The sequence below is a fragment of the Macrobrachium nipponense genome, chromosome 34 (genome assembly GCF_015104395.2).
Source record: "Macrobrachium nipponense isolate FS-2020 chromosome 34, ASM1510439v2, whole genome shotgun sequence".
NCBI classification, from domain to species: domain Eukaryota; kingdom Metazoa; phylum Arthropoda; class Malacostraca; order Decapoda; family Palaemonidae; genus Macrobrachium; species Macrobrachium nipponense.
This window is the reverse complement of record NC_061095.1, coordinates 10,929,103-10,944,094: the sequence shown is the minus strand read 5'-3', so window position 1 is coordinate 10,944,094 and position 14,992 is coordinate 10,929,103. Positions and strand designations below refer to the sequence as shown.

General features: G+C 39.2%; 1 protein-coding gene across 6 annotated transcripts in view; it reads right to left on the bottom strand.

Moving 5' to 3' along the window:
• LOC135207903 (uncharacterized) overlaps positions 1-14,992 on the bottom strand; it is a 574,434-nt gene that overhangs the window by 339,596 nt on the left and 219,846 nt on the right. The window contains exon 1 of one of the 6 annotated variants that reach the window (XM_064239827.1): positions 4,962-5,093. The exons of 4 other annotated variants lie outside the window; for them this stretch is intronic. The gene's annotated coding sequence lies outside the window, so the exon portion shown is untranslated. Of the gene's footprint in view, positions 1-4,687; positions 4,795-4,961; positions 5,094-14,992 lie in introns of those variants that run through there. One more of the 6 variants, XM_064239830.1, reaches the window with a different exon arrangement.

Here is a 14,992-nt window from a genome sequence, read left to right as displayed (position 1 = left end):
ATCTTAAACGCTGGGATTGCCTTAAAGTCCTCCTAACTCCTCTATAAAAAAAGCAGTCTACTGGACACATACCAATCTTAAATGCTGGGATTACCATAACGTCGTCCTGTCTCCTCTATTTCCAGGAATTTTTGGATGTACGTTTCAACTGAAAGCCTTAAAATCCAAACGGAAATGAACGGAGAAATTTACCTTCCGAGGTGCGTTTTCAATCCACTCTGGTAAGAAGGCTGATGTAGGTTGACCACAGGCAGCCAGCCCTAAAGTGCAGTATTAAGTTGGATTACTCAAAGGCCTGTCAGTGATTTTCAAAAGATTTTATAATGAAATAATAAACTGCAATGTCAGCTGGAGCCACTAATCCCTCATAAATCATCAGTAGAGGGAATTACACTGAATTGAACAGAGGAAAGTAAAGTGGTCATTCGATTAGGAACTGACCCTCACTAGAGTCCCATTTTTATATCACCAAAACTCAATCTTCGATTTGTACGCACTACAACTACATGATCTCGGAGCCTCTTGACAACTGATAATGACAGAATCAATATATTGAGAGAGAGAGAGAGAGAGAGAGAGAGAGAGAGAGAGGAGAGAGAGAGAGTCTATAAGAAAGTAACACGTATCAGTTTCATTCTAATTTTTCCCTTCCAGAACAAATATTACGTAAGGACAAAAGACATGTCAGTTCCAATTTAATTTTTTCCCTTCCTGGCTCCCTGACCAACAAATTGTAGTTACTAACCTAAAAGTGCCAATAAGCACCGCAAATTAACGGATTTCCTAATCTTATCGAGACGAAAAGAGAATCACGTTTCTCATCACCAGATGTACTACACCTTTCACGGTAAAATAGCATTATTTATAAGCATTTAACAGCATTATGTAACACAGTCATAACCACTTATGTTAAATCTTAATTCTTTTCGTAAGATAAATAACCAAAGTAACGAGTTTAACATAATATTTTCAATGGGCACAAGAACTATGCCTCTCTCGGGTCAAAAGCAGTAATAAAAACCAACACAAACTATTGCCGGAAAATTGGACGCTCTCCAGATTTTGCGACCTGTTACTTCTCAAGCAGACTGCCTTACTATATGTCAGCTCCTAGAAACCCTAGTTACAACATTTCTAAGCGGCAAAGAACATATGGAGAAAAATCAAATGATTCGTGACATTTTTCATGAGTGCACAATACAACCACACCGTACCATAAATAACTTAAAAAGTAATTTGAAATGAAGAATGAAAAATGTTTTGGGGTAACAATCCAAAAATATCTCAAAAGTCAACAAGGAAAATGCAGGACATGTAACGAATATCCTCTGGATAGAATTTAGTATCCAAAGTAGCTTGGAAATACTATGATAATATATAAAGTAACCTGCGTCTAGGCCCATTTCACATTCCCCACAACAAGCTGAATAGTGAAGTAAAAAACGACAACAGAGAAAACTAGGCATGCAAGTGGAGAGTTACTGATGCCATCATCCATCGCCCCTTTACATTTAGGCATCAGTTACCGGACGCGTGTTGGAACCCAGAGGCTATTTGTAAACATGTCAACGCTAATGAACAGTTTTCCATAGGTTGGAAAACATGTAATTCCAAACACAGAGGGGTATTGGCTATGAGGTCCGCACGACCGTTACACGACCATTAGTGTTTACATACAAACAGAGAGAGAAAGAGAGAGAGAGTGAGGGGAGGATCAAATTCATTAGCGACTATCGAATACGATTTATACTTAGGCAAAATATCACTTAGAAACGAGGCAGGGAGGAGGGAATGCAAAATTCCGGAAGAACAGAGCTAAAAACGAAATGTTCTGACAGAAGATGACCGAATTCACTTGAAAATCACAAGACTTGACTTCGGCTAACCCTAGGCCAAATTCATGCCGGCAAAATTGGCAATAAATGCCTGCTTCTGGGAGGACTTCGGTGTTTTGGAGAGAAGCGAATAAAACGGGACATAACGAAAAAGGATCAATAGATTGGGAAGATTACAAGGCAAGGGCTGAAAACACAGCGGACTAACGCTCACACACACACACCTCTTCATCTCCCAACGAGAAGGGATGCCCAGGGAACAAACGGCAAAAGGGAAAAAGAGCCGTCGTAATAGCAATTCTATTAGATTATCCAAACACGATCATCACCAATTGGAAGCAAATTAAAATTCAATCAAAAACACCATAAAGAATTATAATAAAAACGAAAAAAACAAAATTCTTAAGACAACGCTAGGAGACATAAAATAAATTATGTTTTGAAAAAAAAACAAGAGGCGAAATGAAGTAAAAAAATAAAATTTAAATAAAAAATAACTGCTGGTCAAAACGATCATCAATTAATTCAGTGACAAAGATGAACAAATGCATCTCATTGTAAATATAAATTGTGTGTGTGTGTGTGTGTGTGAGAGAGAGAGAGAGAGAGAGAGAGAGAGAGAGAGAGAGAAATGAGGAGGCAGCCGTCGCGGCTTGAAAAGGTGAGTTTTGGAACTTAAAGAAGATAGAGGGCAAGGAAGAGAGAGAGAGAGAGAGAGAGACGAGAGAGAGAGAGAGAGAGAGAGAGAGAGAGAGAGAGAGAGAATCACAGGAATAAATATGACGAAGATCAACATAGATTATAAAACTCATGTTACCATAGAAACCGTGACAGGGAGAGGAAAACAGAGACATCTAGAGATCATGCGACATCAGTGGATGTACAATGGTTCGAACACAAAGAAATGGAGGGGAATTAAGACAGAGAGAGAGAGAGAGAGAGAGAGAGAGAGAGAGAGAGAGAGAGAGAGAGAGTAAAGAGGATTACAGAAAACAACAACTCCCTCCCCCCCGCCCTTCTTTCCCCTCAGGGGAAAAGGAGGTTTATTAAGGGGAGCACTGGGGAAATGAAAATGACTACCATGAGGCATGCAGAGCAGGGAGAGCAAAATGGGAGAACTAAAGGGGAATGCACCACATAGAGAGAGAGAGAGAGAGAGAGAGAGAAATAAAAAGTACCTTAAACACACGGGACTTTCAGTTAGACTGGTGGAATTGAGCCAAGACTCAGAAGTTTGTGTGAATGTGGCAGTGGTCATAGTCTTTTCATTTCTAGGGCACCACCCGTTCAGAGGAGAAACGGCTTAATGCTGTTGAAGAGAGAGAGAGAGAGAGAGAGAGAGAGAGAGAGAGAGAGAGAGAGAGAGAGAATGTGATGTCATAACCCGGTATGTCAAAAGCCGTGGTACACAGGATGAAGCTCTGGACAGGTACCTATAGTTTAGGGCCTACGACAATCCCTACGTCTCTTCCTGTTACAAACTCCGTCCCTTCTCATATTCCTATGTTGTTGGCTAAAACGTCAAGCAACGAAAGCAGAATTCGCAAGCTATAAACAATTCGGCGCTGCATCGCGTTCACTCAAGAGAAAGAACGGCAAAAAGATTAAATACTAAACATTTGAAGTACAGGAGGGCCTCTCGGCAAGAAGAAAGAAAGCGGTACAGGTGTGAAATCCAGCGAAAAAGGTGAGCGAACTATTGTGGATTCTTGCGAAATGAGCGACACACGGCGACAGGTATACGAGTATAAGGTAAAGGCCCATGACAATGGAACATCCCTCCTCGCTGCCGCCCCTGGAATTTTCCCCAAACGCTCACTCATTTTTCACAAATTAGTGTACGGATGAATTGACAGCCCTCACGCCAATCAGCTTAGTTACTGCTGCAACCAGAGTGAATCACATGACCTGGCCATCGAGAGTACCTGTTTATATCATAAATACCATTTAATATATGTGCATGCAACCTGGAAACCACTGTGACTTTCGGATCATTATGGAAAATGACGATGTTGTGACTGCAAAAAGGCAAAAGTAAATCAAGAAAAAAAAATTGTCAAGCTAAAATGTTAAACATGACATTTAATTCGTGAGGAAACAACGAGGCCAAGGGAGAACGGAAGACGAGTTGCCAAATCTGTATATATGACGTCCGTCTCCCTTGGACCAGCAGTGCCATGACGAGGTCACCATGGCACCATGACGGGAGATTGCATGGCAGCGGCACTGGGTATGAGTGGGCCGCGTGACCCGATAGACCCACAAACAGACACGCGCACGCACACAAACACATACACGCCCATTAAAGATCACCGCCAATCACTCCTTCATCAGCGCAATTCGCCAATTTTCACTTCGCGGTCGCGAACCAAAATGATCACTTTTCACTGTCGGCGGTTTCTCGCCAAATGAAGGGACTTGCTCAGCCGAACTGGGAACGGGAGAAGCACATGGGGTAATACAACATTGAGGGGGCTCTCATGCAGACCAGGTTTTGACATAGATCTCTGACATGAATTGTGTGTCGAGCACCAGCACTGTTCTTGAACCAAACAAACACAGCAGACGGGGCTACGTTCCATTCCGCCTCCTGTCCTTAGAGCGTCGACGACGAGTGATTCGCCGTGTATTGGATATGTCACGTCCAGAGATTGAACACCGCCGAGGAACACCTCAGTGCCGCTGCATGAAGACACTTGCACGAGATAACGAAGGGGACAGTGGCGACGAGACGTGTATGACCTGTGGGGGCACTGGCATGGCCATACCAACGTTAGGCACCGACGGCCAATCAATCAATGGGTAAGATCTATACAAGCTGTCACTCGTTCGTTTCAGATATGATAACCGACCGATTCACTTCGTCGTCGGACATTTTGAGGGAAAACACCGCGCAGGACGACTTGGCCGTCATGTTCCTGATGTCCCCCGCGGAAGATGCTTGCTGCTGCGCTGCTGCTGCTGCTGCGCTGCTGCCTGCTGTTGCGTGCTGCCGCTGCTGCTGCTGCTGCTGCACGGAGGCATCAGCGCCGGTGTGCGTCTGTGTGAGTGTGCGTTTGTGTGCCTTGCCTTGCCTTTCAGGGGCTAAGTGTAATGGAGATGTCGAAATCTTTTTTTTTTTTTTACTGTGGTGTTGGTGTGCGGGCGGCAGCTCTGAAGGGCTGCGGGTGTGTGGAGTTAGGTGGGCGGAGTAGCGACGTCCCCGGCCCCACACGGACTGAACGAACATCCAACAGCACATCGATCCCCACCGTCAAAACCGGGGACGAGAGAGAGAAAAAGGAAGAGCCAAGGCGAGAGAGAAAGAGAGAGAGTGCGCGCGGTAAAGAGAGAGAGAGAGAGAGAGAGAGAGAGAGGAGAGAGAGAGAGCCTCGCGCCTGCTCGACCAACAGCATCGCCAACCCAGCTACCAGCCTCACAGCGGTTGCCATGACAACTCTATATGCATACACAGACACACACACGCACTCACATAGACATACATACGCACATACAGCATCCTCATCGCCACCGCCCAGCTGATATTAAGGGAGAAGAACCCCCATCTCTCTCTCTCTCTCTCTCTCTCTCTCTCTCTCTCTCTCTCTCTCTCTCTGGCTACTATTGCCACATACATCACTGAAAATGAAGCTGACATAAATTACTTTGATGTCTTTTTCGCAGCTTCAAAAACTCTGTACTTGAAAAACTATGAGTTTAAACTTGGACTTAGAAATAGACTAAAGGTAGTTTTCCCCGTATGCATTTGCTCACTGAGAGTACTTGTCGCATTACTGAGTGTTCATAATTTTCGTAAGAGCAACAATATCTATGAAACATGAAGAAGCAATGTACTTAACATGGTTTCAATACGAATTTCTCGGACCAATGCAAGTTATATAGATACGATTAAAATTCAAGGGATCACTTAAAAGACAAAAATAGCTGAAAACAATTCAAAATACTTCACATTGCTAAAATATAAAAAATCAAAATTCTAAAACAAAATAAAAACGTACTTCACAAGTTTACATAAATCACGGAAAATAAAAAAAGCATAAAAATACTTTAGGAGGACAGAGATACGCATCATCAAAAATGACCTAAAAAGGTTAACTAAATTTTAGAAAACACCAAGTTCTCATGGCAGCGTGCTCGTCCTCGCTACCAAGGACACCTCCTGACGAAGTCTGGCTGTAGAGATGTTGTCACGTCCCTCCTTCACAGCATACCGTCCCCCGGAGGAGATTTGAAAGGGATTTGTTTGGGTCGGCGCAGTTGGCCTGCTAGTCACTGTTACCACCAGAAATGCTACGAGATATCGATCGCCAAAAATATCGAAATCTCGGAGCCAAGTCGTCACAGTGTTCACTGAGGCTACTACGCTCGGATTCGGTAACGCGCCCTTAGTCTTTTTTTTCACTGAGGGGTTAGCAGCGGTTTTCAAACAGTCTTTTGGGATGAAGGCGTTAGCCCTGTGCCCTTTCTTGGACTCCTAGCTGCCGCTATACCCATTTAAATTGGGGAGACTGGGGGAGCAGCAGAGGATCGAACCACGAACCTTATGGATAAGAGTCCAATGCTATATATATATATATATATATATATATATATATATCATATATATATCTATATATATATATATATATAATACATGCATTAAGCTAAAAATATCCTTTAATATATTAATTCGCTTCTACCTTCAAGAATAAATATATTTGCACATATGTTAACCGAAGGAGAATTTTTTAGTCGATAAGAAATTCGTCGCCTCATGGGCACGACCCACGGAACAAAGAATTCATGACGTACAGTGAAGCGCTGTAGAATCCACTCAGCTATCACAAGATGTAAAAGTTATATATATATATATATTTATATATATACTATATATTATATATATATATATATGTTATAATATATGTTATATATATATATATATATATATATAATATATATGATATAAATTACAAAGGTACTACCTAATCAATGAGAATGAGTGTAAATTATAAGGTTTTTATATGCATTTAAGAGCCGAGCGATGTGCTTGAATAATTCTCCTTAGCAAGCCGTTTTAAGCATGTCCCCTCCTTTCCTATATCCACAATATATAAGCGTCAGTGTCAATGGCTGTTTGTATTCAGTTTGCAACTAACTTAGCTTGAGTCGGGGTAAATTTCCTGTCACAAACTAGCTATTAATCATAGATCAAACTAATATCCGGTGAATGGCATACGTTTGTGAGGCCTTGAACGCACAGGCTACAGAGAGAGAGAGAGAGAGAGAGAGAGAGAGAGAGAGAGAGACTCCGTGTGCGTATCATGTAAAAATATACTTATTCGTATAACATGAATGCTGTCAACTTAGGGGCTCACCTTGCAGGAATGAAAAGTTTTCCCTCTAGAATTATGCTTCAATTTTCAAGGAGTGCTGCTTAATATTCCTGTAAGTTGAAGAATCTAATTATGTTCTCTCCAACAACTTTCTGCAGTTTTATGAGAGATAGAATTTTCAACTACTTTGCTAACATCCTCAAGTTCTAATTCGATACTCGGCGTCCTCAACCCAATTTCATTTTTCCACTAAAACTTCATCGGTAATACGAAAGCAATGCACCTAAGTAATCCTTGTATATTGTGTGTGTGTGTGTGTGTGTGTGTGTGTGTGTGTGTGTGGTGTGTGTGTGTGAGAGAGAGAGAGAGAGAGAGAGAGAGAGAGAGAGAGAGAGAGAGAGAGAGGACAATGCAACTAAGTATTCCTAGTGTATTGCGCGCGCGCTCACACACACACACACCAAGAGAGAGAGAGAGAGAGAGAGAGAGAGAGAGAGAGAGAGAGAGAGAGAGAGAGAGAGAGTTACAAGGATTAAGATGTCTCAAAGACTTGTTAGTCCATCTGAGGAGACATCGTGTGTTGACTTATCTTACGGAGCAGGTTTTACTGTTCATTCACAGTGTCCTAACGATTTTGTCTAGCTTGCTTTACTATTCCATGTGTCGCATATCTTGTATGTAAAGAAATCCGACAATGTGATAAGTTGTATCTTTTCAGCTCTAGCTTCTTGACTGGTTTTCGTTTAACGTAAATAGGTTACTGTCTGCTTTTGTTATGCCTTTCAGTATTTTGAACGTTTCTATTAGTTGTCCTCGCAATCGTCTTGTTCCTAAGCCATACATGCTCAGGCTCTCTTTTCGTCTTTGGTAACCTATTGGCCTGACGGATGGAATTAACCTTGTGGCTCTTGCTTGTACCTCTTCTAATCTATTTATGTCCTTTCTTAGTGTTGGTGACCAAAACTGTACTGCATATTCAAGATGAGGTCTAACTATTGATGTATAGAACTGCAGCACCGTTTCCTTGTTTCTGTACTGAACTGCCTCTTTATGTATCCCACTAGTTTCTGTGCCTTATTTTCAGCTTTTATGCACTGTTTTGTGAATTTTGAGTCTTTGGAAATAATAACTCCAAGGTCCTCTTCTTGTTCTACATTATTTATGTAATTTCCAAACAGCATGTAGTTCGCATGAGGGTTGTTTGTTCCTATTTGTAACACTTTCCACTTATCCAAGTTAAAAGGCATTTGCCATCTTTTTTACCACTCTGTTATTTTCTTCAGATCATTTCTTGAACTTTCTACTGTCTCTGGGTCTGCCGCATTTACACCTAGTTTGGTATCATCTGCAAATTTGCCTATCCTGCTAGTTAATCCTATAACAATCTCATTAACATAAATAAAAAAAAAAGAGCGGGCAAAGGACAGAACCCTGAGGAACTCCGCTTGTCACATCTCCCCATTCTGATCCTTCACCTATAATTAAGACTGTTTTTTATTGGTTAGCCATTGTATGTTGTTTCTCTAGTAGGTTTGTCAATCCATTAGTGGAGGAATTAATTTTTGACAAATTCTAGAAGTGTCTTTCCTTCTAGGTTTGATGTGAAGGTCAGTGTCCCAGTGTACTGCTGCCTTTTATTCCCCCATTATCATGCAGAGTCTGTTGTTTATTTCTTGTCCTAGTAGTGCATACAGCTGCTCGTCGGACATTTGCGGTAGGTGGGGAGGTCTGTACACTAGTATTAGAGTTAGCTTCTTCCCTAGACTGCTTATATTGATGCCACTTCTTGCTTGCTTGTGGTTGTCAATTTACGCTCTATTGGATTAAGGTGGTCCTTGTGTATTGCACAGACAAGCAACGAGAGAGAGAGAGAGAGAGAGAGAGAGAGAGAAACAAATTTCCAGTCCTCTGAGAAGGCATTTGTTTACTATTTTTCTTCGGTGACGCAAACAGTGTTTCTGAATTCGATGTCATCATCGCCCGCAACTTCTCCAGCCACCAACCAACGCCTTCATCTTCTCCATTGACACTGTTACCTCAATCTAACCCCATATCATCATAGTTCAAAGTAAATTGGTATACAATAGAAATACTCACGGCTTTCCTAAAAGTTGATGGTACTTCGACGCCATTGTGGGAACAAAAGTCGTTTGGTTATTTGCATATGATTAGTAACAATCACCATCGATATAGTATATATATATTATATCTAATTATATGATATATATATATATATACGTATATATATATATATATATATATATATATATATATGTGTGTGTGGTGTGTGTGTATTATAATATATATATATATATATATATATATACGTATATATATATATATATATATATATATATATATATATATATATATATATATATAGTGTGTATGTGTGTGTGTGTGTGTGTCTCAGTAGGGCTTGCCATCGATCCTCGTTGGACGAGTGGGTCACGTGCTCGCCTACCGATTCGGTAGTCCAGAGTTCGATTCCCAGCTCTGCCAACGTGGAATCAGAGGAATTTATTTCAGGTGATTAGAAATTCATTTCTCGATATAATGTGGTTCGGATCCCACAATAAGCTGTGGGTCCCGTTGCTAGGTAACCAACTGATTCCTAGCCACGTAAAAATAGCTAATTTGCTTAGGGCTTGCCATCGTACCGGAGAACAAAAGAAAAACAAATTATACACACACACATATATAGTAGATATACATAGATACATTTTATATACGTGTATATATACACATACATAGCAGCTTAGGAGAGAAACAAGACCTACTACATACTATATTGCATATAAACGCATCTTGTTCTTGGCATCACTTTATAAAGGAAACTCCAATTTACAAAACTATCAAACTATTCTAATTTATATTCGTTGGCCATTCCTTTGGTATGCATTAATTCTATCCTCGAAAGCTACATTATATGTATAACAAAATTTTTCGGCACAATACTCTCTCTCTCTCTCTCTCTCTCTCTCTCTCTCTCTCTCTCTCTCTCTCTCTCTGTTAATGAAGTCTGACACGGCCAAATAATGTCTTCCCTTGCAACAGAAGGACAGGACTGTGCAGTTAATTTCTGACAGTTCACTTAACCGTTCTGAGTGGCTAGACGCCTCAGGAATCAGTTTAAAGGGGACCACTAAAGATAAACAGATAACACGGAGAAGAAGTGTATATCAACAGAGGGAAAAGCTTCTGCCATGTTTCAAGGATGAGTGTCAAAAGCACTCAATTTCTTGAGTCATCAGGAAGTTTTGAATAAACTAAGCTATTCTGCGAAGCCAGCGTCCTTTTCTTCACCAAAACATCGCCGACCAAGCATGATTCTTTATAAAAATAGCAGTTTTGTTTACTGACCCACACCAAGTCTACACTTGGTAGAGCAGACACACTATCAGACACACCAAGTCTACACTTGGTAAATCAGACACACCAAGTTTACACTTGGTAAATCAGACTATACAGACTTCTACACATCTACGGACCTCACACAATTATCTTCTGTGTTCAATCCGCCTCTTTGTATCGACTGAGAAACTACCTCGGCTGAAACGCTGTTTTGTACACTGACAATTTAAACAACTTATTTGTAACAATTATACTTCGACGACTTTACAAATTAACCCTTAATGAACAATTACTAACTTTACTACGAATTCCACGCTATACTGAAACTTCCATGTAACTATCGCCATTCAACTTGAATATGAAAACTTCTTCCCTTTCCTACTTACTCAAACTTTTACCATTAAAAAAGTTCCAGCTAACTTTACGGCATGTAAAAAAAATAAAAGAAAATTCCTCCAGGCTTATTTATAGTATATATCACCTACTCCGCCACGTCAGAGTTGTTGGGTGAACTGAAACAGAACCTGAACATCAAACATCATTTACTCTGACCTGCATTGACACTTAAAACGTTGACGTAAATCGAGACCCTTCTCGCTCAAACTCGATTGGCTGTTGAACGTCAAGAGAGACCCGGTGCCTCTTACAGCAGACTGCTATCGTCTGTTGCAAGCTGTAGTTCCGCTTCCCGCTGTACAGGATTTATTCAGGCTTGGGACAGGCTTGAGTGTGCTAACTTTAAGACAGTTCTATAGACTTTTCGCTTTCTATAAATTAATATAAAGTGGGCTGGCCATCTTTCCTACTTTAACAAGAGATAAACAAAAATTACGGTTCGTTGGAAGGAAAAATAGAGAATGCCATTTGAATTAATATCCAAAGATAACCCTCGTAATACCAAACGTGGTAATTGGGTAGCAATCTCAATTACGAAGGCACAAGTAATATTCTTTAAGGTCCACAATAATATACTGATGGTAGCAGGAGTAAAACTTTATAAAGTTTTACTCCTGCCTCCATCAGTACATTATTGTGGACCTTAAAGAACAAACGTGATAATATAAAGTCCAAAGTAACATACATGCAAGTAACTATTAACGATAAATGGGCTTTTGATTTTCCGTAATCTACAGTCAAACTAAAGATACTTTCATTAGTAACAGGAGCTAAAAGAGTAAAAATGAACAAGGAAATTAAAAAAAAAAATATTAGCAGTGAAGAATCACGAAATAGATCTGAACACAGCGCACTTAGGGTGGCACTGCAGCTTATGCAATACCCCATCTGTAAACCCATGTTTTTGTTTACTTTTGGTTCTGTAACGTCAACAAGCTAATAAACATACATTTATTTCTTCACTATATCCGATTCTTGGTGACCTGTTCGCTTTTCTACGACCTCCATAGATTATTCCACTCCTTCGAACTCAGTAAAAAGTGTCTGCTAGACATAAAGAAATGACTAGCAAGTTTAAAAGAAAAAAAAGAAAAAAAAAGTCAACACTTGGCCCACGAGTGCTCCAGGAATGTTATAATTGTTCCCTTTTTTTTTCTCTCTCTCTCGGCTAAGTTTGATGAAGCAGCCTATTTTGGAATGTGCCTTATCGACCGCTGACGACCTAAGACTAACTTCCATGTTGTCACAAGAACGCTTTCCTTCTAGTGTAAACAATAACTTTTCCATTGTCTCTGGAATCGGGGATTAACGGGGTTGTATAGTTGGCCGAGAGTTTGAAGGAGATCAGGGAGAACTCTTCAAAACAGACTTGTCAATCGAGGATGAAGAAAAAGAGAGAGAGAGAGAGAGAGAGAGAGAGAGGACCAGGGAAGGTGACATGCCTTTCTTGTAGACGAAGGTCCAGATAAGGTGTATTAGTGACGTCATTCAGAGCTGACTCCGCGTTTTCCTCGCCCACACATTTTCGTGGTATTATTTTGAGAATTAAAAGAATTACGAAACACTGTTCTTCAAAAGGCAAAAAGGGCAGAATTTAAACATGAAAGGTTCAAACTATTATCATTATTTCAGTAGATGAAACCTATCCACACGGAACTAGCACACAGTGGCCATTGACTTGAAATTCAAGTTTCCAAAGAATGCTGGTTTCAACCTCCCACGGCGGACCCCACACTACAGCAGTAACTGACCATTATACAGAGCCAGTGATTTTTCAGCGCCCTGGGGGAGATGTGACATACCACGACACTAACCACTATGCTAGCGGACCACTAAGCCAGACTACTTAATTTTTCTGTCTTCCCACTCAACGATATTTTTATTATTTCACTAAGTAAAGAGGATTTTTCATTTTCCTTTAAAATTTCATTCAATTCCCATACACTGAAAATAAATTCATCTTTACTTCTTAACGAGAATAATAGTATCACAAGAGTTCTATTCTCGGGAAAATTCTTATTTTGAAATAAACTTGGATTGAAAAACCTTGCCTGTTCGCCCGTTCACTGTTGTACTCAGTTTCTCTTGGGTGCAATTACTTCTGGAAAAATCGACATATCTAAATACAGCTAGTTCACAGGACACAGGATCACTTACACGTAACTGATGGACTCATTTCAATCACCATTCCTATAGAAACCTAATGATGGAAGTATAGGCTACTACATATCATTCTCCTGATAAACGTCTATAATGCAAGACCATCAAATCTAATCGATGGATAACGTTCATAAGAACTTCCATTATCAAAATCAGTGAAAAATAGTTGCTGATTACAATATAATTTACAGGACATAACCGACTCTCTCCCTTTATTTCTCTGAACATTTCAGTTCTTTCGAAGTGCTTCAGAGGTCGATCTGTCAGAACAAAGGAGATACCTTACGGCCTCATTAATCACACATCCGCCTTCTTTCTCCTCCATCCTCATCGGTAGATCAGGTTGGAATAGCGGCATTATATGAAGCGACCTTAGCCTAGGGCAATACCGTAGTACCGTACCCTGAGAGGGGGGTAAAGCTTATATTCGACGGCAAGAACTGTAAAAGCATCTAATCTGTTTCCCTTATTGATCGTATTAATATTATCATTATTATATTTCCGTAAACGAAACCTATTCACATGGAACAAGCACACAGGGTCCATTGACTTGAAATTCATGCTTCCAAAAAATGTTGGTATCATCCTCCCACCGCAGACCCCACACTGCAACAGTAACTGATCACGATACAGAGCCAGCAATTTGTCATCGCCCTGGAGGAGACGCAAACCCGCGACATCTGAGTGGCATACCATAACACTAACCACCATACCAGCGGGGCAGTAAAGTTCACATTTTTTGTCTATTCAGCATCCCCGCATATATTAGTTTGCGACGCAAGCTATCAGAATGAAGTAGGGAAATTAAACCTTTTACTAATTAATTCCTCTACATACAAACTGTATCTATTGCCTTCTCGTCTTTTCAAATATATATCTACAACAGTTCCGAAAATACTCTAATTTAACCAACCACATTGAACGACAACTTAATTCTACATCATCTTATAAACATGCATGGATTGTAAATAGTCAGAATTTAAGTAGCTTTGAGGAGAAATTAATTTAAATTATTGTACGTTCTTTAACTAATACTCTTCAGGTTGGATCCTATTGATATACCTGCACTAATATACTTTCCAGTATCATGAAACGTTGATAGAATTGTTGCCATAACGCTATCAGTCTAAAAGGGTGAGCTTCCTATATATATATATATATATATATATATATATATATATAGATATATATATATATTTATATATATATATATACATACATATATATATACATACATAATTACATACATACCAGATACATACATATATACATACATATAGATAAATACATACATATATACCTACATACTATATACACACACACACACACATGTTATCGATATATATATAAATAAATATATATATTATTATATATATTAATTATATATATATATATATAATAATATTATATATACCGGGTGGTTCAAAAACATAATTAGGTGAGACAAGTATGATATATATATATATAATATATATATATATATATATATACATATATTATAATACATACATACATATATATACATATATATATAAATACATGGTCCAAAATAATTAGGTGGGACAGTAAATGATAACATTTATTTTGGGGTTATATATAAAATCATAATTACGAATACTATTATTAAACTGACAATTGAATGTTATTGTGCAATAATACAGAAGCACTGAAATTTTGTCAACGCAGGTGCTCAAACTGCTGTCCATCACAATTTACACAGCTATTCCACCTATCGCCCATCTACTTTTGGACCACCCTGTATATGTAGTATATATATGTATGTATATATATATATATATATATATATATATATATATATATATATATATATATATATATATATAATATGTATTTATGTCCATAAATTCCCAGTACCAAAGTAATAAATGCTTGTAATGGTACTGGGACTTTATGGACACACTGTATATTAACTGA